General features: G+C 36.0%; 2 long non-coding RNA genes across 2 annotated transcripts in view; one reads left to right on the forward strand and one right to left on the reverse strand.

Moving 5' to 3' along the window:
• LOC124256805 overlaps window positions 1-16165 on the reverse strand; it is a 219190-nt gene extending 203025 nt beyond the window's left edge. The window contains exons 1-2 of the long non-coding RNA XR_006893109.1: window positions 16117-16165; window positions 3687-3761 (exon numbers count right to left, since the gene is read on the reverse strand). This is a non-coding gene — a long non-coding RNA (uncharacterized LOC124256805). The remainder of the gene's footprint in view (window positions 1-3686; window positions 3762-16116) is intronic.
• LOC124256804 lies at window positions 1-25546 on the forward strand. The gene is made up of 2 exons (XR_006893108.1): window positions 1-144; window positions 25413-25546. It is a non-coding gene; the product is annotated as an uncharacterized LOC124256804 (long non-coding RNA).
• Window positions 25547-26697: the final 1151 nt, after the last annotated feature.

Raw genomic sequence — 26697 nt, forward strand, 5'->3', positions numbered from 1 at the left:
CGTGGGGCAGGAACAGCATCGAAGTCCAAGAAACTGTCAAAATTCAACCTGCCGAACGCTATCACCCATCCACCTACTTTCCGCATCCAGCTTTGCTCTTCACCATATTTGTGATCAGTGCGAGGCAGTTGTGCCCTGTCCGAGGTACACAGAGACATGCGAATAGTGACAAAGTTGTTTAAATGATTATTATTACTTACAGTCAAGGTAGCACATCATCTCTATGTGTGTGTGTGCGCGCGTGTGTGTGTGTGTGTGTGTGTGTGTGTGTGTGTGAGTGAGAGAGTGAGAGAGTGAGTGAGTGAGTGAGTGAGTGAGTGAGTGAGTGTGTGTGATATGTCATTGTATTAGTTTCTGCCAACCATTACTACCATGTGCTATGTCAAAATGATAAGGACACCATTGACAGTAAGGATAGGAACCATGAAATGTCTGCATATTTAATAGGGATGACAGGTGATCCATCAGTTAAACAACACAGGTAATAAGGATGCTTACCCCATGTTGGGGTGATGCTTTGCAAACAGCATAACACATATTCGTATAAGTTGTGATACAGATTATATCCTGGAAGATATCCTTATATACTCATGCCAACAATGGTTGTCACCCCCTCCCCACCCCAACCCCCAACACCCCACCCACACCCACACCCCACACCCCTCTCAATAAAAAAATTTGAAGGGGGTGACAACCATTATTGGCATGAGTAAAAATGCAAAGAAAATTTTCACAATCATAAATATGATTCTGAAAATTCGACTATCCTAAGTGATTATGCTGATATTTGAATAATCGAGGTGATAAAGATACTGATCTTACAACTGCGACAAAATTTCCAGCATTTGGATACATAACCTATCAGAAATCCTTTCAACAATAATGTTTATCATATACCAGAGATACGGCAATACCCGTGTGATGTTTATCTCATGAAAGCCCATGTAATAATGATATATATCCCCCATCACGAACAGGTGTTGTTGATGTTGATTACGTGTAAAGAATGAAGACAATATTAATATGCATCGCACGAAAGGGACAGTGTAATGAAACGTTTCCGCTGACAATGTAATCTCATGCTAATATCAAGCAGGTATATTGAGTATATGAAAAATAATGTATCTTCGCTGCATTGCATTAAAGAAAACAGTATTTCTTGACTATAATGTTTTCGTTTCTCTGTTCATTTCAGTATTTGCGTTTAGTGTTGTTATCCTGTTGATAATAGTCATTAATAATACTAATAAAATCAACATCATCATCATAGACAACATCAGCAGGTACAACAACATTATATTGCATTTTAGAAAACATGTTTCAAAAGCTTCATTATTATTCCAGTCAATGAAACATTGTGCTCGCGATCATTATAATCTCTCTGGGGTCTTCGCAACCAAACCTGCAAGTTTTACTCGAGATTAACAATCTCAGATCGCAGTCACATCATCATCATCACCATGAAAACATTTATATAGCGCCAATTTCCTATCGCCAACATCCTACCGGGTACCCATTCAGTGCTGGATGAAATGAATCTTATTTGAACAAGTCACTTGCCAATGGAGACAGAACATGTAATAATGTAACATGTTGTGAATGCACATACCTTGCACCATGGAAACATATGTGGAAATATCGGAGAATATACGAAAAAATATATTTTTAGAGCGTTTAATTCAAGGTCACGTCTACTAATTTAGTCACTGTACATCGCAACTCGGTACCAGGTTCGGAATATTTTTTTGTATGTGCAAAAGTATTCATTTATACATAGACACACACTAATATGAGCCACAAGTGGCATTCTTATGACTCACACTCCACCAGTATATTAGACACCTTATTTGGGGTAGGTGGGTTATTAATATACCCTCATGCGTATGGAATAAATGATCTTTGTACAATGGTTCCTGTGATGATTTATTATGTCATTAAAGGATATTAACATTTCCATCATCATAAAAAAACCTCTGCTATAAGCACTGTCCGGTGTTATATTAATACTATATGTTTGTAAGTCACGGTCGGTTTGTGATAACACCAGGTCTGTGGCGAACAACACATCAAAATGTCATTGACTGTTATGGGCTTCGTAATCATAGATAATGAAATTTCTGCTCCTTTCAAGAACCAATAATTAATTAAGAAAATTATATACCGAATCATAGATTATTACACATATTTATCTTTTCTAATGAATATCTTTGATGATTTTCTTTGTCAAAAGGCACAATGCACAAAAGCCTTTTATGTTTATAATTTATCCTAAAATACACATTACATGTGTATAGAGTTGTTTATTTGTTTAATATATCTAAAACTAAGGTTACGAAAGAGTACATATTGTCAATATACTTTTTAATTTGTATAGAATGCAAATATATGTTTCCTCCACGTGTTATCACATTAAGATTACGGGCATCTGTATTGGATACATATATTCATAACCACTTCATCCTTTAATGTGTGGATGTATACATGCACACACAGATACTTTTTAAACAAAACGCTTTCATCCACTGTACAAAATAATTCACCATACCCATATATGGTGTGTAACTAAAACTATTTGAATTGTGTAGTCAATAACGCGACATTTGTTCGAAGAAATATGATTTGAAAACAAAAACAAAAAAACAAACACAAACGCAAATATGAGCAAAGGTGAAGTCACCATGATCATCATAATCATTATCATGAAGTGGATATCCTCCTCCAGTATATTAGTCATAATTTGTATCTCAATATACAATATTACTAGGGCAATTTAGTAATAATCATAACTATATGTGACGTTTTATTTGTATGGCGTCATATTCAAGCGCTCAATTGCTTCTGTTATATCAGTGTAATTACATCATCTTGTTGACATAAATCGTTTGAAGTCATGGGCGTATGGTTTCATAAGTTTCCCATGTCTTACAAGTTTGTGATATCTATAATTCATTGAGATCTTTGTGTATTCTAGTCATTCTTACATATTCCCAACACATAAATTCAGTCATAATATCTTCTTAAACGGCTATTGTCATCGTGTAATCATCACTATATGTTTATATCAGGTAGTGTTAATAAGGGAGTGACCATCAAAATGCTATATTTTCTCACTCTTGAAGATTTTAGTTTGTAAAGTTATATTATGATGAATAAATAAATAATCATCTGTAAACACAAAAATCATAGATGAAAAAGTATTACCATCTGTTGTCATCATGTCCCTTTATTCAATGTCGTAATCAAGATGAAACAAATTCAGATATTCTTGTCAAATTAAATTGACGTATTCAACACTGTACTTTCAAGCATGAAGTGCATGGGTAGGATATATGGCAATGTTCAGTTATATTTATCAATACAATACAATTCATATATTACAAGAAGTGAGATACAAAATATACATGTAAGTCTAAAAATATGTGGAGATAACAGTCCTTAGTTTACTTTTACACAGAAAATATAAGGAATTAATATTTCTTAAAAATGTGAAATTAATGTTCTTGTTCATTACTGTGATTCAGCAGTTACCGCTCCCGTACTAGATGTGTTTTTTGATACAAGGTTAGAGATGGACTGACGCTTCTATTCCAAAAAAACATCACTCGTGATGTAGATAAAAAGAAAATGCTTACTCAGCTTGACAAACGCCATGTTCGTGACCTAGTAAATCTGTACTTTACACTCACCAGTGAGAGTTTACCTGGAGGTGTCACCGTGAGCTGGTCAGTGCAGGCCTGCTGCTGGTTCTGCTGTTACCATTCCTAGAGCCGTAAATCAAGCAGAATTACATATTCGACTGTCTTAGTAATTTTGGAATTTTATATCAATAAGCAAAAGTTAATAAAAGTTTGAAAAGCTGTTCCATGTTCATAAGGAATCTCTGCAATAAGGCGAGTCTATTGTACGATTCTAAATCTGTCATGAATATTTGTCATGCATCCTAGAAATGTTCTATGCACTAATAATAACACAGCCATAGATAATGCCTAACATATTCATAATAAAAATCCTGCTTGGGGCGTTTATCTACACCTTTGCTTTGTATTAACGGTTTACATTTTGACCCTTTTACACTTAATGAAAAGTTTCTCAACGACACATTTTTAAATAACTGTGTCCTCTCAGGTGATAAAAACACCTTAATATGTCAAAAATGTTTGTTACCACGACCTGAACATAAATGTTGGGCAATATAACTGATTGCTATATCTTGCTGCTAAGTCAACTCAATTGTATACAGATGCTATTCATACCTCGACGATTAACCCATAAACGTATATACTTATAAGTGCCATTTATTCAGGGGATTATTTCATGCATGGATCATAAGTAAGAAATACAGTATTATTTTTTTCCAAAACAATATTCCTCTTGTAGATTGATATAAGTGGGTTCTTTTAGTTTGTACATGTGAAATATGTATTCCACTGTTTATTGTTGTTATGTACAGTCAATAAGATGAAAGGGTTATGATCATTTCTGAAAGTTTGTTTCGTGACTTCTTCTTTTTATTTTAAGCATCATTTGCAATAACATTGTTCTCTCAGTATTTGTCATTCACGAACACATGTTCCTGTTATGGTTGACATCACACAATGGTCTCTATATTTAGTGGTTATTTATTATGATTGCAAGTGCTCTTGTCGCTTTTATTCATGGGATACTTTGATGTTAAGGTGAGCAACATAACCCATAACCAAACTGGTGTGTGAGGCTGAGTGTTTATTGCATTTTGTACATATATGTACAATTTTTTGTACTCATGCCTTATGGAATACAAACAACAAAAGGGTAACTCAGGTTTACATGGTTCTGCATAAATCAACAACCGATCAACTCTCTGAGTGCAGGTCTGACTGGCAATATTCACATCACTGCTTGAAACAGACAAGGTGTGTCTGTGGCGAACTTTACTGTTCTCTTGTCTCATACTTCAGCAGGGCATTGTCAGGTCGACCTTTGTGACCTAGCCGCCTCGTGCTAGTCTCATTCGTGGCCACTGCCAAATTTACAGAAACCCACCATCACTGATTCCTATCATAACGTACTTTAACAGATTTACTAACAGAGGATTATAGTCGAGGAGGATTGTCGGCGGACTATATTCCTACTCTCGAGACACTTGGCAAACATTAGCAAGTAGGGGGTGGGAGGGGGAGGGGAGGGATTTGAAAGGGTGTTGGGTGTAGGTTGTAGGTTGTAGGGTGTAGAGGTGGTGATATGATGCAGTGGTGCTCTATTTACCACCCTTTTAGAACAATAGGGGGATAAAGTAAGGCATTGTGGCTCTAAATTGCCTCTAATGATAAATACAACAGAAGTTAGCAGATGGCGATGAACGAATCAAGGATTTGCTTTGTTAACGACTTTAAAAAATGGTTTGAATGGTTTAATTAAATCCTCACCACTTGTATTATTTATTACATCAGTCACGGAAACAAAAAATACCCAAATAAACCCCACCGCCTTAGCAGTCGAAACGAAAATAGAATTTCAACATTCTGAAAATGTCCACCCAGAATAGTAGAAAAAATGTTACAAGTCAAAACTAATTTTTCTAAAATGTTTATTTCGTAAGCGTATTTTACTGCGTGTGAAAAAACTGTAAATTACATAAACCATGACGATTTCCCACATTAGTAAATTATTTATTGACAAATTAATAAAAGTCACCTTCTAACAGCAGCACTACGATTTATGAATTTTAAACACTTCTTTGCAGAAATAGAATGACTAGTGGCGACATTGGTTAAATCCTCATACACATTTGTCGAACGGTTTTATTACGAAAAATGTGTAAATACAGTATTATTCACTAAATTTTATGCAATAAATCATGATGACATTACACTTGAGAATTACGTCTAAATTCTTCTTGTCAGAAAAGGATTTATGTTTTTACCATTCCTTTCGGGTAAATACGGTTGCATCGTTTGTCCCGACAGTTGAACATGTGATGCATTCATTGAACGATGTTTAGAGTTACCCGCCCCTGTCCTGTACGAGACTGGTGTGTTTGGTTAAAGAAACGGCGGCTGCAGAGAGAAATAAATATATTTCTCCAGGACAAATTTATAAAGATAGATAAAACTGCAACGTTTCTTAATTCGCACATCACAACTTGTTGCTGAATGATTGATGTGTATTACTTAATCAATTTGACATAAGTTTTATTTATACAAGGTTGCTTCCATTCATATAGTAAAAAATCTTTAAGTGGTGAATGGTGATTAATAACTTGCAAAGAAGTGACAGGCTACATTTCAATAATAAAATGCAGACTACTAGTCCGTTTATGATATCGCCATGAAAGATATATTGCATGCAATTCATTAATTGCCATAACGCCCATTACCGCATAAAAAAGTCACCCTCTCCCTAACTCTCACCGAATTAGCAAAGGACACCAGGTAAAGTAACAAAAGATGCAATTTATAGACGATATATATCATAATCTTAAGTACCTTTTTATTTGAAAATAATATATAGATACAATATTTTATAAATGTTTTGATATCTACATGGTAAATGTATACTACACCGATGGAATAAACAGAACTTTGAAACAACAACTACACAATAAATAGTTTTATTCTGCAGTAATAGTCCATCTACCTTCTGTAGACTTACTGTATATTTCCATAATGTATGTGTGATCCAAATACATGATACAATAATATGAGTGATACTAAACAATCATTTTCGTTTCTTAAAAGCAACATGAATGAATGTCATCAATTTTGTAAGCACAGAGTGTGAAGTTGTTGACATAAGTTTTGACAACATCTCTAATGATGGGTTCCTGATCACATAACTTGGTAGAATAGCTTTTCTGATGTTGTTAAGGGAAGGGTATATCAAAGTAAAATGATAGCGATCTTCGATTTCATATTGATCACAGTGTGGGCAGATACGTTGCTCACGGGGTATATTTGATATTCGGTCTCTGTCAATCTGTAGACTTGTATGTCCAACCCATCCAAGAGCAAACTGGCGCGCATAAGTTCACAGTGAAGAGTCTAATAGCTATTTTTCAGCATCAAAAGTTCTTGTGTATGTTGAGTATATATCATAGCTTGAAGTATGATGTCCTTCGCTTAATTTAATCTGGTTTGCTTGCATGGCAAAATGCGATGAGAATGACACCATAGATTGATATTTAATCGAAGAAATAAAGGCATTATTTCAGAAAATTTAATTATATTTATCCGCAAAACAAATCCAAAAGTCCTTAATTTGCTAGAGCTGAGGCATTCTAGACTTGCCAAATCATCCTAGACTCGAGTAGAACTCCTACTGAATTTATCATCCAAAACTGTGTTCCACAGGAGATATTGCTTGTGTGAGATCAGACAATATCTCATTGGAGATATCGTTTTGACAGTAGATTTTACACAATGCCCTGACAATGCTATGACGTCATGAACTTGATGACGCCACAATGCTATGACATCGCTGCACTGCAAGTCTAATGGCAGTACTGTGTTCAGAGATGTACATTTTTCAATGAAAACTAATGAAGAGTGATTTTTGATGTTAAATAGAATCTCAATCTCTTGTCGTCTGATATCAAATATATCAACACTCGTTAATAAAAGTAAAAATAAATTTGTTACTTTATCAACTCGTGGGGATATATTTGATATCAAAAGGCACTCGGCTGAGACTCTCTATATATTCTCTTGGTCCTGGGACTGGGAAACCCACTAACTGTCACCGCATCAATAAATACAAACTACTACACTGTTGACATAATTTGATGTCATTTGTGTCAGGAAAAGTTGACACGTTTGGTAATAAGATTATGAAGAAATTCACCTTATTAGCCTTATGAAGACAAGTGTTAAAATCAGTCTTCAGTAGCCTGTGCTTGTCCGTATTATATTACAGTTTCCCCAATCTATCATTGAATAGTAGGTGAATACAAGGTTTTCTCAATTGAACATCTTGACCCGTGAAGATCCCGATTAGAATTGATCTTCAACAATCCATGCTTCCTTATAGTCGCCTAACGGGATCGGGTGGCCGTGATCACTGATATGGTTAATGCATTAATCGTAAACAAGTTCGATACATTTATGGCTATGATGCCAGTGGTTATCTCCCAATTGACAGACACCCATTTGACAGACACCCAGTTTACAGACACTGAACTAGAAGGTTAATTAGGGTAACACCTACGGGTATAATGGAACAGTCCACTGTGAGTAGAGCAGGGTGAGCCTGAAACAGGTTCGTTACTGAGAAGTTTGATTGTGGGTAAATATTTGTTGTAATTAAATGATAAATGATTTCTCTTCTGAAAATTGATTTTACTATCAATTACTATCGAACATAAAAACAGGTTTGTCACTGAGAGGTTTGATTGTATTTATTGATAGAAAAGACCCCTCCCAATAATAGCATATGTACAACAAAAGTTAACTGAGAAAACGTTTTGTTGGAGAGATATAGATATGTACATATTTGAAAACATTCCGATTTGCAGTAAATGAGACACCTGCATTGCCATGTAAGATACGATTAATACCAATCAGTGTTCTAATTTCAACAATACTTTCTAAAGATTGTAACAGTTTATGTCTTTGAGTAGTATACAATGGACATTCAAGGAAGTAATGAATAACATTCTCACATCCATGGCCACATTCACGTGATGCGTCATATTTTAAATATTTATTCTAAATATATCGTAATTAAGTGCACTCGTCATATATCTTGATATTGTGTTCAAAACATAAAACTTCTTTATTCCATATCAATAATATTTAGGTTCACATTTGTCTTTATTTGATTTATATGATACAACAGTGTCACAATTTCTAATAGCTAAGCTAATGTTTTCAATAGACTAGACTAGAAGGTTAAACCGAAATGTTTATGAAAATAAACTGTTTTTATATTGCAGAAATAGAAATTCAAATTACTGTCTTTTCGTCCATCTTTCAAAATAAATAATATAGCTTCAGTTTGTTCCTGTGTTTTTATTGGGAATATTCCATTATAATGTGTAGGTAACAGGTAGTAGATAATCTGTTCACTGAACCGTAAATGTTGTTGTTTTAAGGTGTCTGCGAACTGCCTGTCTGCGTAATGGGAGGACACCATGCCAGTCACTGGATTGTCCGGCCCAGACTCTATCACTTATTGACCACCGTATTATAGCTGGAATATTACTTCAGTATAGTGTAGTACAAATAAGCGGTTTGTAGAGTGAAGTTTTCAATGGGTTATTTTTGTCGGATTTAACGAACTTTGCAGGGTGAAATGATTTTAAGTACATTCATATGTAGACAGTGTAAATGTGCCAACAATTGGATAGTATGAACATGCCCTGATAAGATATTTGCAGAATGCATAATTCTCCAGTCCTTCTTATGAACAAATTCTTCTCTTAATACATGCTCAAACTGATGGTAATCCTCTATTTAAATTATTTCTACTTTTGTAGCATACATTTCCCTAGAAACAGCTCTTTTGACAACTATTACAGCAATAAAACACCTGAAGGGACTAATTTTATTTCGTTATAACGTAGAGAGAGCGAGAGATAGATAGAGAGAGAGCCTCATTAAAAGCGACTCACCAATACTAGTTATAAACTTCGAAGCATGAGCACTGACACACAACCTGTGTGTGTGGACCACCTCGCCGCCTTGGCTGACAGATCACAATGGTGTGTGTGGACCACCTCGCCGCCTTGTCTGACAGATCACAATGGTGTGTGTGGACCACCTAACCGCCTTGTCTGACAGATCACAACGATATGTGTGGACCACCTCGCCGCCTTGTCTGACAGATCACAATGGTGTGTGTGGACCACCTCGCTGCCTTGTCTGACAGATCACAACGATGTGTGTGGACTACTTCGCCGCCTTGTCTGACAGATCACCACGATGTGTGTGGCCCACCTCGCCGCCTTGTCAGACAGATCACAACGATGTGTGTGGACCACCTCGCAGCCTTGTCTGACAGATCACAACGATGTGTGTGGACCACCTCGCCGCCTTGTCTGACAGATCACAATGGTGTGTGGGGACCACCTCGCCGCCTTGTCTGACAGATCACAATGGTGTGTGTGGACCACCTCGCTGCCTTGTCTGACAGATCACAACGATGTTGTGTGGACCACCTCGCCACCTTGGCTGACAGATCACAACGATGTGTGTGGACCACCTCTCCTTATCTGACAGATCACAACGATGTGTTTGGACCACCTCGCCGCCTGGGCTGACAGATCACAACGATGTGTGTGGACCACCTCGCCGCCTTGTCTGACAGATCACCACGATGTGTGAGGATACCTCGCCGTCTTTTCTTACTGATTACAAGGTGTGTGTGGACCACCTCACCATCTATTTGGCAGATCATAACGTGTAATCGGACGATCTCACCATCTTGTCTGACAGACCACAACGTGTGTGTGGACCACCTCACCGTCTTGTCTGACATATACCAATGTGTGTGTGGACAACCCCACCGTCTTGTCTGACGGTGTGTGTGATCTTGAGCGAGGGCGTGGGCTTGAGCGGGGACTATGGCTCGGGGTGGGGGTGAGGGTGAGGTTGTGGCTAGGATTTAATGGAAAAATAGAAATTCCCGGAAAATGCCTCTAGTAATATTTATGTTTAAAAGGTTTGCTAATAGTCGTCTAAAACAAATGTCGAAAGTAATATTTAAGAGTGGAAGTTACCAATTCTTTCAGCATTGAGTCTGGTTACTGAAGGTTAGAAATCTTGGGTCTTTTTCGGAATTTTACACTGCAACACTTTTGAAAACTAGACCGAGGCTTTGAATGATGCAACCTATTAAACACTCCAATAATAATAATAATTAAATTTTATTGTGCTTTTTTGCATATATTTATTTTTCGGATGATCCTCTGGTGATGCATGTCAAGACTCATGATGAAAGCAAGGAATTCCACAGCTATTTCAAGCGTGCCAAGGTTGATGGACAGAATCTGAAACTTGAGGTTGATTTTGTTGATGGCGATGTACTGCTGGTCGGTACAGCGATGGGAGTAAACCAAGTGAATCCTTCACCAAGTCTACCCAGAGTCGGTCTTTTGTGGAGAGGCTTTCTGAGAAAACACTACATCGTGTGTACATGCAATGTGTGGAACAGAATAGCAATCCAACCAGCTCCTTCGCCTGGACGAAGACAGCTGGTCCAAAATGTGAAACTGAGGACTTCCTTTATGCTGCTCAAGACCAGTCACGTCCCACTCGCAATCGCCTAAATGTGCTTCTTAAAGAGAATATTTGCATGAAGTGTCGATTGTGCAATGACTGTACAGAGACTGTCCAACACCTTGTCAGTGGATGCCCTTCCTTGGCACAAACAGCATATCTTAAACGACATGATGGCATGGTTCGTTGCTTTTACTATCGTCTTCGCCATGCCTGTGGCTTTGACCCCGAGGTCCATCCATGGTACGACCCTGAACATGTCCAGGGCGTCATGGAAAATGATGCTTTTAAGCTTCTTTGCAATAGGCCCATGTACAGCCTCAGGAGAAGTACTGGCAACAAACCTGATCTTGTCCTTTTTGATAAAGCTAATGAGTATATTGATATCATTGCATTTTCTGTCCCTTTTGACAGCAATGTGATTGGCAAGATTCAGGAAAAGCATGCTAAGTATGCGGACCTTTGAAATGTCTCGCTTACATCCCAAGTACACTGTAAAATGCAGAAGTCTGCAGTGTTGGGAAGTCTACATATTCTCCTGACAGTTCTTGGTGGGTTCGACTAGGCAGCATTTCCTGGTAAAAGTCCCATTCGCTGTCTGGGCGGCGTGTAGAGGGTGGCAAGGGCCCTGAGCTGATGATGAGCCTTACCAGCCTGACTGTGCCAGGATCACCCGAACCCTCTCTGCTGCATACTATCTTTGATCCGTAGAACAAAATAATAATATCAAACCAACAGTTGGTAGTCAAAATGTTTCAATCCAGGGTTAGAAGTTTTGAAAAATAGGGAGGGAGTGAACTTAGTTTGGCGCCACTCTGAATGATATTCCAGCCATCTAAACGCAGTGTCAACGTAGCATGGGTGGAACGTCCGAACCGATGCAAGTCTCAGACCTTCACAACCTTGCTAAAGGTGCACCGCCGCCATATAGCTGGAATAAAACTAAACTCACTCACTCACTCACGCTAATGGTGCTGACAAACCATGAAACACAATCGGGGTGAAGCGGAATTTGAAACAACAATCATAGCTTTGCTACTTTGCACAGAGATACCTGGAGGTCATCATATTAACAGAAAGGGCGTCGGTCCGAAGAATAACATCATGTTAATGAACAGCCAAGTGATGAACAGAAAAACAAAAAATAAGTTGATAGAGTGTCATGAATAACATCATATTAACGAAAAAAACGAAAACAATACATACAGAAAGAGTGTCGGTCCAAAGAATTAACGAACAGCCATGTGATGAACAGAAACACAAACAAAACATAAGTCGAAAGAGTGTCATGGAAAGAATAACATCATATCAACGAACAATCGACTGATGAACAAAAATATATAAACAGAAAGAGTGTCGGCTCAAAGAATAACATCATATTAACGAATAATCAAGAACAGAACAGTCAGATGAAAAAATAAGTTGATAGAGTAGTCGAAAAAATAGCGTCATATTAACCAACAATCTTCTTATGAACAATAGATACAAACAGAAAGAGCGTCTGTCCAAAGAATAGCATCTTATTAACCAACAATATACTTATGAACAAAAAATGCACAGAAGGAGAGTTTTTCGAAAGAATAATCTTCTGTGATGTTAATATTTATCAAAATATGCTTGTTGTCGATGAGGACAGGACCTTTATGAGTTATGTACATTCATTTGCTTGTCTGTTGTAACACAATATGCGTAAAACCATATTTACGTAGTGTTTATGCAGGTAATGTTTTCCAATGTTCAGGCAATATTCAAGTTACAGTTTGAAAATAGTAATCGTATACCTTACATTAAAACACATGAGCTCTATGTACATTTGATCTTTGGTTTCCATGACAACGAAACTGTAAAACTTTTCTATATGTTTTCTCCCATCACTATCAAGTTCAAATTTCAAAATACTGGACTAGGATTTGCAATTCTACCATTTTGGAGTCAATAGTTTAGACATCATTGTTACTGCGTTAACTCTAGCTTAAATTAAAATTGCATTTTCATTTACACCTGGGAGTAATGTTAAAATTGGTCTGTCAGGCATTGATATCTAAAGAAATGCACCGTCTAGGGTTTCCAAGGTGGAATGAGGATAGTCAGATTATAGGATATCTATTTACAGTAACAACGCTTTCTCGCAGTCCTTTTTTGTGTAGTTTCAAGACAGTACCTGAGTAAGGACAAGGTGACACTTTCGTTCTTCCGATAGTTTGATACATGTGATCATACTTTGCATTATGCACAAGATAATTAACCCGTAATATGCACCGAGAAAGGTATAAATACAAAAATGTTAATTTCTGCAGAAAATATTTTCTTCTTAAAATGTATGTAGGATAAAAAATATAACAGATTGGTACTTAAATTTTGTCTGTTAAATACATTATGATAAACACTTTCTAGAATGATCGTATTGCATGCGAACTCAATCTCCTGTGCATTCTGGCGATCTTTTACCTTGATTTCCGGAAACTGTGTACCAATCAACACTGCTCTATGTTGCCAAAATACCAGGACTATGTAACTTCTTCATGTTTGGTGTCATTATATCCATTGTATGAAAACTTAAAAAGTTATTAAGGTAAGAGATAAAGGTTAATATTACATATACTATATTCAATGAAATGACGGAATAGTTGAAGTAATGACAAAGAATGTGATTCTCATCAAGTTCCTTTGAGTAGAATAGCAACGTCCCAATTTGGGCCCCATTCCACAAAGCGATCGTAGCGCTAAGATGATCGTAACTCCCATACTTTAACATAGACTTATGACAGTCGTAGCGCTACGATCGCTTTGAAGAACAGGACATTGGACTGTTGGAGCTCAATTTCTATTTGTGATGAAAAGATCATGTGCAATGACGATCAAATCATTTCATCAAGAAATTATTTTTTCTGTCGAGCTGATAAGCATATGTCCAAATATGCACACATGTTCGTGTTGTTGTGGATATTTACCTCAGTGCTTATTTGTTATGTTTTTGTTGTCAGTAGCGATAATCATTATCTGTAATGGACGTTTAAAACATCAATGTTTGCTTGAAACCAAATTCAATACGAAAACACCAGAAACATATACGAGGTGTTTGTTGGTTTTGCAAATTGATCAGATTGCTTTCTTCCCACGACCATCACAGCTCTGAACATCATAACGAAAGACACTTACGGTCGCGATCGTAACAGTACATTAAATTTAATACCGATTAAAATATTAAAATACATACCTCCCGTAATGAAGAATGACGAGTAAGAAAATACTGCTATATATGTTCCTAGGGCTTAAAAACAGTATCCATACAAGTTATTATCAAAAACAAAATTGTTAAGTTGATGCATTGTCATATGTGATATATTCAGATTGGAATGAGACTTTTCGTCTTATCTCTTACACAAATATAGATAATTCAAAGGTCGGATGGAGACGGTTCAACGTACAAGACCCTAAGTATTGTTGGTAGAGACTGCTGAACTAACACGACGAAGAACAGCAAAATGTCCAAATGTCGTCAAAGGACTATGAACACATTCCTGCGATATCCATTGTTTAAGTAGCAGAAATTGGTATCATTATTCAATTTATTTATCTTTATATTACCTTTATGGTGTACAGGGAGTGGTCATGAGCGCGTCCTATGCATGTGTTCCTTATTTGTGAACAGTATTCTGAACATGAAAGGTGAAACAATGTTTACAAAAACATGAACAAATGCCTACAGAATGCACCAACACTTTAACTATAAAATCACGTTTTAAACCGAAAAACATGAAGACAGTATATAATTGATCGACCTATCATCTTGTACTGAACACATAACACATAAAGGGAAAGTATTATACTTACTTTTTCTAACAAAGTTTTGTTTGAAGGATATTAGAATTACCTAGATTTCGATCATAATAATACGATGAATCATGTTTTTATACGAACCTAACTCAGGTGGAAAGATTACCCATACCAACACTGATCTTAAGGACAGCTGATATTTTATTTCGGAATAATTTTTTTTAATACAGTGCTCTTTATGACATGTCATACTTATTCTACCTAGCATCCTGTTTAACTGATGAAAAAGTAGAGGCATTAATACATAATTAATGATTTTGAAAACTGGTATTTAGAAAGTGTGTTTTTCGTTATCGATTCTTTATCTACGTTTTTGAAATGCATGTGCATTCAAACTACGATGTTCAGAGATTAAGACATTTTTTGTTTGATAGATGCATAAACCGATAGATTCATAAAAAATGTTTTGATAGATGCATAAATTAAGTAAGTATAGATTCGAGTGTGAAATTGATACATGGTTAAAACAAACACATGAAAAATGTTAATTCTACAAACTGTTCTTTTGGGGGTTTTTTAATTCTCGAGCAATTTTGATCTTAACCGAAAGTGTTCGACGATGCATTATTATTAAGACTGTATCAAGAAACTAAACGGAATAAACGTTCCTGAATCTATATGATGTGGGATTGTGCGAATACATTGCTAAGCATGTGGCTCCACTATGCTGGGAAAGATTCAAGCTAAACATCCAGCCACAAGACGACGATGGTAAGATATAACCGGACAAGCTCGTACTGAAACATTTTTCAAAATAGATTCAACTGCTGCACTTGTTATTGTTCTAGGAGACGAAAAATGAACAATAATAATAACAATAACAATAATAACGAGCATAAAGAGAAGCAGTGTTATTTACAAACTCACATTTACATATTAAACTCCTCCTATCAACAACCCTGAACAAAATCTCCATCTTCTTATGTTTAGGTTTCATTTGGATGTGCATACGTCATTCTGCGAAGTATAGCAAGTGAAACGTGGATTGTCTTATGGTAAATCTTAATTACATTAATATGGTACTTCCCAGTGTCTACGTGTAATGCAATGATATCTATAACTAAAATATGCAATTACAATGACTTACAGACAACTGTCGGTCCTCCGTCATCGATCCAGGTGACCCTGACCCTGGCGTTAGTCACGTGATGTGTGTATGTCAGATTTAAGTAATTGCGTTTCATAGGTGAAATAGAGTGGAGGTGATATGAATATCCATTTATAGCAGTATATAACTCTGCCTGACACTCGTATTGGCGAAAGTTGCAGAACATGTACAAGATGACACTTTCGTCTTACAGATTGGTTCATGCATGTGTTGAATGAAGGTATAATGAAACATGCTCCGGTACATGCAATGAGAAGGTGTTGATTCAGAGGGGTTTATGTCTCAAGGAATGCATGTTGTTATTTAAAAAGGAAGGCTTTATGATCAAATATGTATGCACTGTAAGTCAGTATTAAATTTTGTCATTTAATTATAACAACATACTCTCCTGAATGGCATTTTGTAACTGTACTTTCCACATAACCAGATACACATATCTGTTCTCTATGTGTGTTTTCTGGAAATTTAAACACCTTCAGAACAAAAAGCGTACAAATATACAATGCTTTGTATGTCAACATACCAAGCCTTTAGGTAATGTCCTTTTGGTAGGTCGAAAGTATATTAATAGTATGAACATTTTAAATGTCTACTGATAAAAGCCGAAGGATCTAAACCAAGATATCGCATGAAGTTTTTTTTTATGAGACTGTCCTTTGTGTAAAATAATTCGCATACATTTCAAACATGTTACATCGATTTCATGGGAAATAATTAATCTCCCTAAAATACAGAAAATTTAAATATTATCAATATCATTGGCTCGACATATTTGCACTATCAGGGAAACTGGCACATTTTCATTTAAAGGCCTTATGTAATAAGAAGTGACCAACACATTGCTCTAGTTTTAAATGCAATTATATGCATAAAATAATCAGGTTTGTACCTATATTTAAAAAGATTCTTTACTGCTTAAATGTGCCGGAACATGTATTGATTGGCAGTCATACAAACACATTTAAAATTATGGGATTGTAAATACAAGTGAATAATCACTCTTGTCAACAAACATTCATGGAACATATTCTTCTGGTTTATGTACACATGTATGAACAAAATTGTCAAAGACACAGGCATAGAAAAATAAATTGATCATATGTCTGTCATGTTTCATTAATAAATACCTTTAAACGGTTGTATGTGACCCAGTATCTAAAATGATTGCGGTTTCACAGGTTTGGCAAATGTTGAAATGGGTCCAATATTGTGTAAGATTGGTATGCTCATAAGAAAACTGGAACATGCTCGTATGTGCTCATAAGAAAGCGAATATTGTGTTGCTGTTAACCACCGCAATCTGTGGAAGCATAAATTAATGGATTGTCGAAATAATTCATGAATTTAGAGTTAATTCGTTTAAAGTTGACCGTTCATATATATACATACATACATACACACATATATGTATATATATATATATATGTGTGTGTGTGTGTGTGTGTGTGTGTGTGTGTGTGTGTGTGTGTGTGTGTGTGTGTGTGTGTGTGTGTGTGTGTGTGTGTGTGTGTGTATTCAGTATTTAATGCCAGCCATGTTTAAACTGTGCTCAACGGAACGTGCAAATGTGCGTTAAGAATTACCATATGTATTAACAAATATGAGCAGCACAAACCATTCCACAATCTTATTGAATCTCTTCGAGTCATTGGCCATAACATGATCATGACCATATGTAAATGGATTTTTATTATTTAGCGAAATATGAATAAAATAAGGGAAATTACCTTGTGTTTACACATTAATTTATATACTGCAAAGTGTTTATTTATTATACTCATACCATAACAATTTTGACATTATTAAATTTTGATATTAGCTTGATCAGAACATTGAACAACATCGGTAAATTGAAATTCTGCCATTTCTAGATTAATGAATTTTAATAAATAATAGACACACATTAACGTCCTACGACAGATACACTAAATGTGTTTCAGTTGGGAAAGTTAGGAAGTTATCAACATTCGCTTATTATCCATAAGGCGTTCGCTTCGTTCCATCTCAGTTGGAATGTGCTTCTGTACTGATTCTTGAAAGAATAAATAACAATAAATGTATATTATTATTAATAAATGTTACAAAGTTATTATACCTTTTTTCATTCTGTCACGGACTATGAAATGCTTGGTTTAATGAATGAATAGAGAGAAATCTTTTACCACATCCATAAATAATATCTGACAAAATCACAGTCTATATACGAATCCTGCAATACCACGAGCATGCACTTTTGAATCATTATCAAAAGTGATGAAACGAGGCGTTTGGGAAAAGTTAAAAATAAATTGCTTGCATCATGATTTAAGGAATAATTAGAATTATTCTTTATAGAAACAAAGTGGTTTTCAATTGTTCCATCACTCCTGAGTGTATACAAATGCAGCGTATGTCAGAACTGGAACTTTACAGTCAGCGTAAATCGTGTTTGTTACACCAATCTCTGCATGGACGGTCATATTATATGTGTACTATTACTAAGTTGACGTGAACATTTGCAAATGACAATCAACAAGTAATATTTCTAATTTTATTTCTTCTGTATGAATTACATTTATGATGAAATTGAGTGAAATAAGTTGATTTGTATAATTATTCTAAGGATTTAAACACAATCATGAGTCTCGCGTGATCACTCATACACTAATATCTGTGGTAGCTTAAAATGTTACAATTGTCATTAAACCTGGTGTAGTTTGCTGAAATTAATTTCAATAATTATATTTATGCCTTTTAATTTTCGTAAATTTATCATAGACACGTGTCGTTGCTCAATGCAGTATATTGGCTACAGAGACTAACTATTTCGGAAAAAAGTAATGCTCCCAGATAACCATGTACTCGTTGACATGATTTACAATATACAATACAATATTTACTTGTTGTTTAATAAAAGATTATGAGAAATTAATTATATACTTTCACATCTATAGCCAATCAAACTGATCAAATCTATTTATTTATTTATTTACTAAATATTTCTTAGAAATATATTGCACTTTACGGAACACAAACACAAAAAGAACAAATTAAAAACAAAATTATTATCCGAACTTCGTTCCGCTTCATTTGGGTAATGAAGGTACAGTCATATATTTGAAACGTATGTCTGTCATTTTTGTTCTGAACGATCACAATGTTATGCATATGTTTTAGAATTACTGCCTACAGGACATATATATTCTTTTCGCTTGTTTATTCATTTTTTTAAACCTTACTGTGTTTTCGGCGTACTTTTTATCAAACGTTCAACATGATTTTTACCAAACATAATTTTAATTTTTTGAAAATGAGTAAACTTTCATTCCTTATTTAATAGATATATTTCTTGATATATTGTTAAACGAATGGAAAGTTGTTTTTCTCGCAATATATAAAAATGAGTTGCAAAATAAGTGTATGGAGATTGTAAGATGATTTAAATCAAAATAGCAGTTGATAGTTATAATAATGCAGTATATCATGTCTACTTACCCGTCTCCAATTCCTCAGTCAATTCGTAAAATTTAACTATGGATTTCAATTCCATATACAAAGAAATATGTTCAGTGAAAGGTGTGCAAGAAATGAAATTACAAGCAAATGACGCCCATCATATTTGAAATGTAAATTTGTGATTTTCAAAGATAACATCTATGTATAAGACATCCAGCAGCTGTTATATATCATGTAAACCATTTTTTTAATTGTTAAAGTTTTAAATAAAATTATATCTCTGAAAATTAAGATAAGTAGAAATGTTCATTTAATGCTTTTTGTGTGTCAGCACATTGCATTTTAGCTACAATATCGTTAACTTAAGACATTTTCACCTCGGAATCTAACACATTATATAATACACTGAGGGGTATCCTTTCGTTTATGCGTCAGTTTGCATTTGATTAGCTTTTAGACACACTTCAAAATCACTATTCCTAAAGGGCGTTCATCATTCACCTTTGCCAATTCTACGTTGTCAATGCCTATTTTCGTTGAAATGATATTTTTCATGTTGCATCTCATTGTATTATTTGTATTTTCTATTTTCAATTATGAATTAATTGCGCATGAATCAAAACGAAATTTAAGACACCTGCCTACTTTATATACTTACTTTTGATTAAACATGTGTGAAGTGGGTGCTACCTGTAGAACAGACATGATTATCGTTCTCGAGAACACCTGGTGTCATATCTGATTTGCAGCGACCTATTCGTGTAATTTATTTTCTTCAGTATAGAGTAAACTGCTTTTGTAACCAACGGGCTCATGGCAAACTGACGGATATTTTTATTATATCATCATCATTTATTTCGCATTGATTGCCATGAGGTCAACAGTACAACATGTGTAAAACAATTAGACAAAAACATGCACATGCGCCACACTGAAAATATAGATCGTCTTCAATAGATATGATCATGTGTTCACAGAGATTTGTTTCGATCGAAGCACAAACACTTTTTTAAGAAAGATACAAAGTCGTAAGAGTCTATTCTTATCGCTTGTCTCATCAATTCCCTAAATATTTGAACATGAGGGTAATTACGACATTTTCGGGTAAATATCTAACACGATACTTTTACAGACATTTTTATTCGCTCTATATTTTATTTGAAATGCGAATAACGAAATACGGATAAACGAACTAAGCGTAACAATCTTTTTGAGTTCTATATAAACGTAGTTTACTTTACCGTGTGTACGTCCAAACGAATCGACAGATACACGAAACAGGTTATTATCTGCGTTGACGTTTTGAATTCATCTACATGAAGTCCTGAGTTGAAATGAGAAATTATAACTCAGATGTTCTTATCTTAATATCCAGTAAATGTTCATTCATGTTACTGTCCATCTGGATATACTATTATTTCGTATTTGATATTTGCTACAACGTCTATGATAAACTAATACATATACATGTAATGAAGGACCTCTTTGATAAATTTTTCAAGACATTGTAAACAATTAAATGCCAGTGTTTTGGATGCTTTAGGCAGCTAAGATTATGACGTGTTGTTTTTTTCTCTTAACCTGATAATGGCGATTTTGGACAGACTCTGATCACAGTTTTCTACTCTTCTCGCATGACCGACACATATGCGTACCCTCTGATTACAGCGTTTACCTTACGCGGCGTCGTACCCGACGACGTAGGATGTTGTTCGTGCAGCCTACGATTAGTTTGCGTGGCTGATTACGTGAATTTACAGACCACTATGATGAATCTTAAATATTACTGAACATGTTTACTCAGCAAGAAAGAATATTCCCCACCTTTACAGCCATTTCGTAAACAGAAAATGAACGCGTTTTATGCAGGGTAATCCATCTCCTCTTTCAAATGCAATACTTATATGAGTTTTCAGAAATAATTATGGATTTAAATTTTTTATCTTTATTTTTATCTTTTAGACGAATGCTTGTGATACTCTGTTGTATACAGTTTGATTCTTTCATCAAATATCTTATTGCGCAAGTATTTCAAAGGGAGATAACTCGCACATTCATTTCTTAAAAAAATCCTCCTCGGCCGTCGGTACTATTTATTATCTTTCTATCTACAGATTTAAGACAGTCAAAACTAACCAAGAATGATTATAGTACCCATCATGGCCATCTGATATACAGTGTTTTTAAATTAAATTGTTAAATTAAAGTAAATGAGGATATTAAAGTACAGCGCAACTCCTAACTAAACAACAACGTTAAACAGAACGAATCTTTGAATTATTTCATCAGTTATTAATTTACTACTAAACCATCGAATAAAACAGAACGTTGTCTCCTTGTCAATAAAATCTGTTTATGCGATTATATTTCACTAACCTTCATCAGTTCTTAACACATTATTCAAAAGCGCCAATAAATTCGGCTAATGCGATTATATCCCAAACCAAATCACAAAGATGGCGCTTTTGGTTTTAATTATTTTTTCACCATTCCAACTTGAATACATTGAACTATATTTTTGAGATATCAGCAAATATTTATTTATATATCCATCCATATCCATCCATCCATCCATCCATTCATTCATTCATTCATTCATTCATTCATTCATTCATTTATTTATTTATTTATTTATTTATTTATTTATTTACATAAGCAGTTTCGTTAAAAGATATCATGAAGTATATATACATCGCCAATCAAAGGTATGGGTACTGCCTGATATGAGGAGCTTCATCTCGGTATTACAAATGATATGAGATGCAGTACATATGGAGGTGAATACATTCATTCATTCTTTCATTCATTTTTTTCATCTATCTATTTACATAAGCTGTTCCGTTGCAACAAGATATTCGTAAGTATATATACATCGTCAATTAAAGATAGAGTTACTGATTGATATTGGAAGCGTCATATCGACATTAATAAAGATACGCGATGCAGGTGTGTATCAGTATATCAGTATGTTCAGATTGTCATTAGGAGGGCAGTAGCCGCGGGCTCATCACCGGTTCGATTACGGGTCGGGTTCGATTTCAAAATGTGTGAAGGTCCCATGTCCCCCGTCACGACAATGCGTGGATGCTGTAACAGTGCGAAACCTATATGTTCAACTTTCTCATTAGTGTGTGAGTGAGCTGGTGTATACGCCACTATTCCAGCAATATCACCACAGGGGCGGATACAGCTTTTTGAGAAAAGGGGGGTGCACACTATTGAGAAAAGGAGGGGTGCACACTTCATTTTCACCCGAGTTTCAATGGTCATTTAATAAACTTTCAGGACAAAGGGGGGGGGGAGGGTGCGCATCCCTGCACCCCCCTCTAGATCCGCCTATGCACCACCAGAAATGGGCTGCACACATTGTACCCAAGATGAGTTTTAACCACAAGGCTACCCCACCGCCCCACTTTCTCATTAACTCACGCATACATAAACAGAGAAACTTCAAAAGCGGAACTTATTTTTCTTCGTTTATTTATGGAAATTAGATCCATTGATCCATTGTTTCAGCGATATGTTTTGAAGGAATATTGAACAATGAGTGTGCACATGATGAAGAGGCTTCCCATAGCTCCAGTTTTAAACTTTGTGACACAAAAAAACCCACAAAAAAACAAACAAACAAACGATTATTGACAATGTAAGTAACGACATGTGGCACAGCATATATAGTATTTTGTACTTGTAAATCGTGTTGCAGGCAGTCTCAATGAAATGATTAGGAATCACGGAGCTTTTTTTTAGAAACTGTTGGTCAGCACAGAAGAAGTGCGCTTAAGTCGTTAACAGTGTTTACGTGCATTCAGTGTTCGAAATAGCCACTGGCCCGCTAGCCCGTGGCTAGTAAATTCAGTCGGGCCAGTAAATCTCCACAGCCACTGGCCCGAAGGGCTAGTGGATTTGTATGGGGTCATGTTGTAAATACATGTATATCACTCTCTCCGACTTGTTAAGTTATAATACACTTTTAAATCATGCAAGATTATGGCCTGATAAAAATGGTCATCATATTAGCAGCTTAATGATGAAACCCGTGTTTACATTCAAATTTCGGGCCAGTGAATAATTTTGTGGGCTAGTGACTTTCAGGCATAGCTAGCCTGTCTCGCTTGCAAAATTTGGAAGCTATTTCGCACACTGCTTGCATTCCAATCTTTATATATGAGGCCGCTGATTAAAGGCAGGGGTTCTTTCTATTAATATATCATTAAAAAAAACTTTATTTTTTTTTACGAAAACGTTACGAAATCAACAATTATCATGTTGATAATACAAGCAAGATAATTATGCGAGGATAATGAAAGGGTATCATGTTCGGTGTAGTCCTTTGAACCTGAAGGCGGTGGGGTAGCCTAGTGGTTAAGGCGTTGGATTGTCACGCTGAAGACCCGGGTTCGATTCCCCACATGGGCACAATGTGTGAAGCCCATTTCTCGTGTCCCCCGCCACTAAAACAAGTACAATACAAAAGGCGAGTTTTTCCATTCCAGAAAAGAGCAGATTTTGTTTTTGTACACTCCGACTTTATTGTATTGTTCCGAGTTGTGTACGTTCATGTAAGGAAATATAATACTACTAATAAAAATGTTTTTGGTTTTTTTTGTCAACAAAGTTATTATTAAGAGAAATAACGAATTCAGAAGAACGACAACAGTAATAGTCCCTGAAATAGACCCGGGAAATCGAGGTTAGATTTGATCTTCAGTAACCGATGCTTGTCGTAAGAGGCGACTAACGGGATAGGGTGGTCAGGCTCGCTGACTTGGTTGACACACGTCACCGTATCCCAATTGTGTAGATCGATGTTCATGCTGTTCATAACTGGATTGTCTGGTCCAGATTCGATTATTTACAGACCACCGCCATGAGGCTGGAATAATGCTGAGTGCGGCGTAAAACTAAACTCATACACTCCGATCCCTCATTTCCCTGCTACGTTACACAACAAATAAATCAACCAAACCTGAAGAAAGGGGTATGAATTGACTGCCTAGCTTAAGTCTAGTCTTCAAGGTTAGTGAGTGAGTGAGTGAGTGAGTGAGTGAGTGAGTGAGTGAGTGAGTGAGTGAGTGAGTGAGCTTGATGCCTGTTCGTACAGTGTTTCAGGTATGACACGGCCGGTCTCCTCGATGTGAGAGAAAGCGAGTGAGTTTAGTTTTACATTGAGAGAGAGGACCAAAGTGATGCACATCTCATTCGTTTAATACAGTAACGATATTCACCAGATAGATTGCGGTCGCCGAATCATCGGATCCTTGCATACCTGGCCCCGATTTCTTGAAACAAACTTAAATTTTTACTCAAATTTCAAACTGAGTTTGACAATTTGAAACAGCTGAATGTTTAACTCAACTGCATTTTTAAAATAAAAAAGCCCCAAACAACTTAAGTAATCTGTCAACCAAACTCAAATTGTCTACCATGTTTGAGTTTGATATCGATTTCAGTTCATTCTGGGAAATGCATTTTCCTGCGTTTTCTCAAATTTGAGTAAAAACTCTAACTTAAGTCAAAACTCAGACTTAGGTTTGTTTTGAGAAATCGGGGCCTAAGGGACGCAACTGTAGAGCATGAGAGTGAGTGAGTTGGGTTTTATGCCGCTTTTAGCAATATTCCAGCAATATCACGGCGGGGGACACCAGAAATGGGCTTCACATATTTTACCTATGTGGGGAATCGAACCGGGGCCTTCGGCGTGACGAGCGAACGCTTTAACCACTAGGCTACCCACCGCGCCCTAGAGCATGAGATATGCTATCAAACAGAAAATAGCATGAAGGTTCAGAAAGAAAGTTTGATGATGTATTTTAACAGTGAAATATATTTCGTTTCAGAACTTCCGTTGACTGATCGACTGAAGAACGCACCTGGCGTAAGTGCAGAAGTCCTCTTACAGAAATAAATTTTATTTACTACTGGCAATTTTTATTTCATGCTTAACGACTCGAATTAAATGTACAAAACTATATTTGTTGTGTTTTGTGTTTTTATTTTTGTTACCATGACATTTTGGTTGCAATGACATTTTGCTTTTAATATCATAGTGCTCTATATTTACTCAAGCGCCTGATAAGAATCCTGTTTGTTAACATAATACAGACACATTTCCTCATCCATTATATGTTGTGAAGTGTTCTTTAGAATTACTGATTTTTAAAACAGGAGACAAACATTCTCCTGATGCTGATGATCACTGGATTGTCTGGTCAAGACTCGATGATTTACAGAACGCCGCCACATAGCTGGAATATTGCTGAAAACTAAACTCACTCACTCTATTGATTCTCTATTGATTCTTTAACAAGCAGTGTGGTGTGATATATAGTCTAATGGGTAAGGCGTTCGCTCGCCACGCTGACCCATTTCTGGTGTCCCCCCGCCGTGATATTGCTCGAATATTGCTAAAAGTGGCGTTAAACTAAACTCTCACTCACTCACTCACTCACTTGACTAGACTAACAACTAGTCTCTGAAACATATTTTACTGAAAAAAGTTCATAGTAAAAAAATATAAAATATAATGAAAAGGAGCCCTGAGACCTTCTTCATTTTCAGAAGCTGAGGGAATCTAGACTTGCCACATTTTCTAGACTTGTGTGGGCTTTCTTGGATATATTTGCTTCAGGGTCTGTACGACAGACTATCACTTGACGTGTAAGGATCTTTACGGTTTGGCATTAAAATTCGTGGTTTACCCGTGGTCTTTAGTATATATCCCCCCGGAGATACAGAAATTATTGTAGTGTTGTAGTTAAGGTCTAGGACCTGTATTATTTTAGCATCTCCTTCCTAATCAAGATCATACTCTGTGATGTAACTGAAATTAGTTAAGATATAAACCTTGAAAAATATTTTAGTTTTGTGTGGTGAAACTGTCTCAATATGAAATTAAAAACAGCCCAGAGAATATCATCATTTCCTGAAACCCACGAAGATCCGGGTTAGAATTGGTCTTCAGCAAACCGTGCTTGTCATGAGAGGCGACTAACGGGATCATGTGGTCACGCTCGCTGACTTGGTTAACTAATTGTGTCGGGATCGGTCAATCCAATAACCCACCGCTTGAGCATCGATCTACGTTACTGGGATACGATGACAGGTGTCATCCACATTTTATGA

The sequence above is a fragment of the Haliotis rubra genome, unplaced genomic scaffold, assembly GCF_003918875.1.
Source record: "Haliotis rubra isolate DU_JTF1 unplaced genomic scaffold, ASM391887v1 Scf64, whole genome shotgun sequence".
In the NCBI taxonomy this organism is placed as follows: domain Eukaryota; kingdom Metazoa; phylum Mollusca; class Gastropoda; order Lepetellida; family Haliotidae; genus Haliotis; species Haliotis rubra.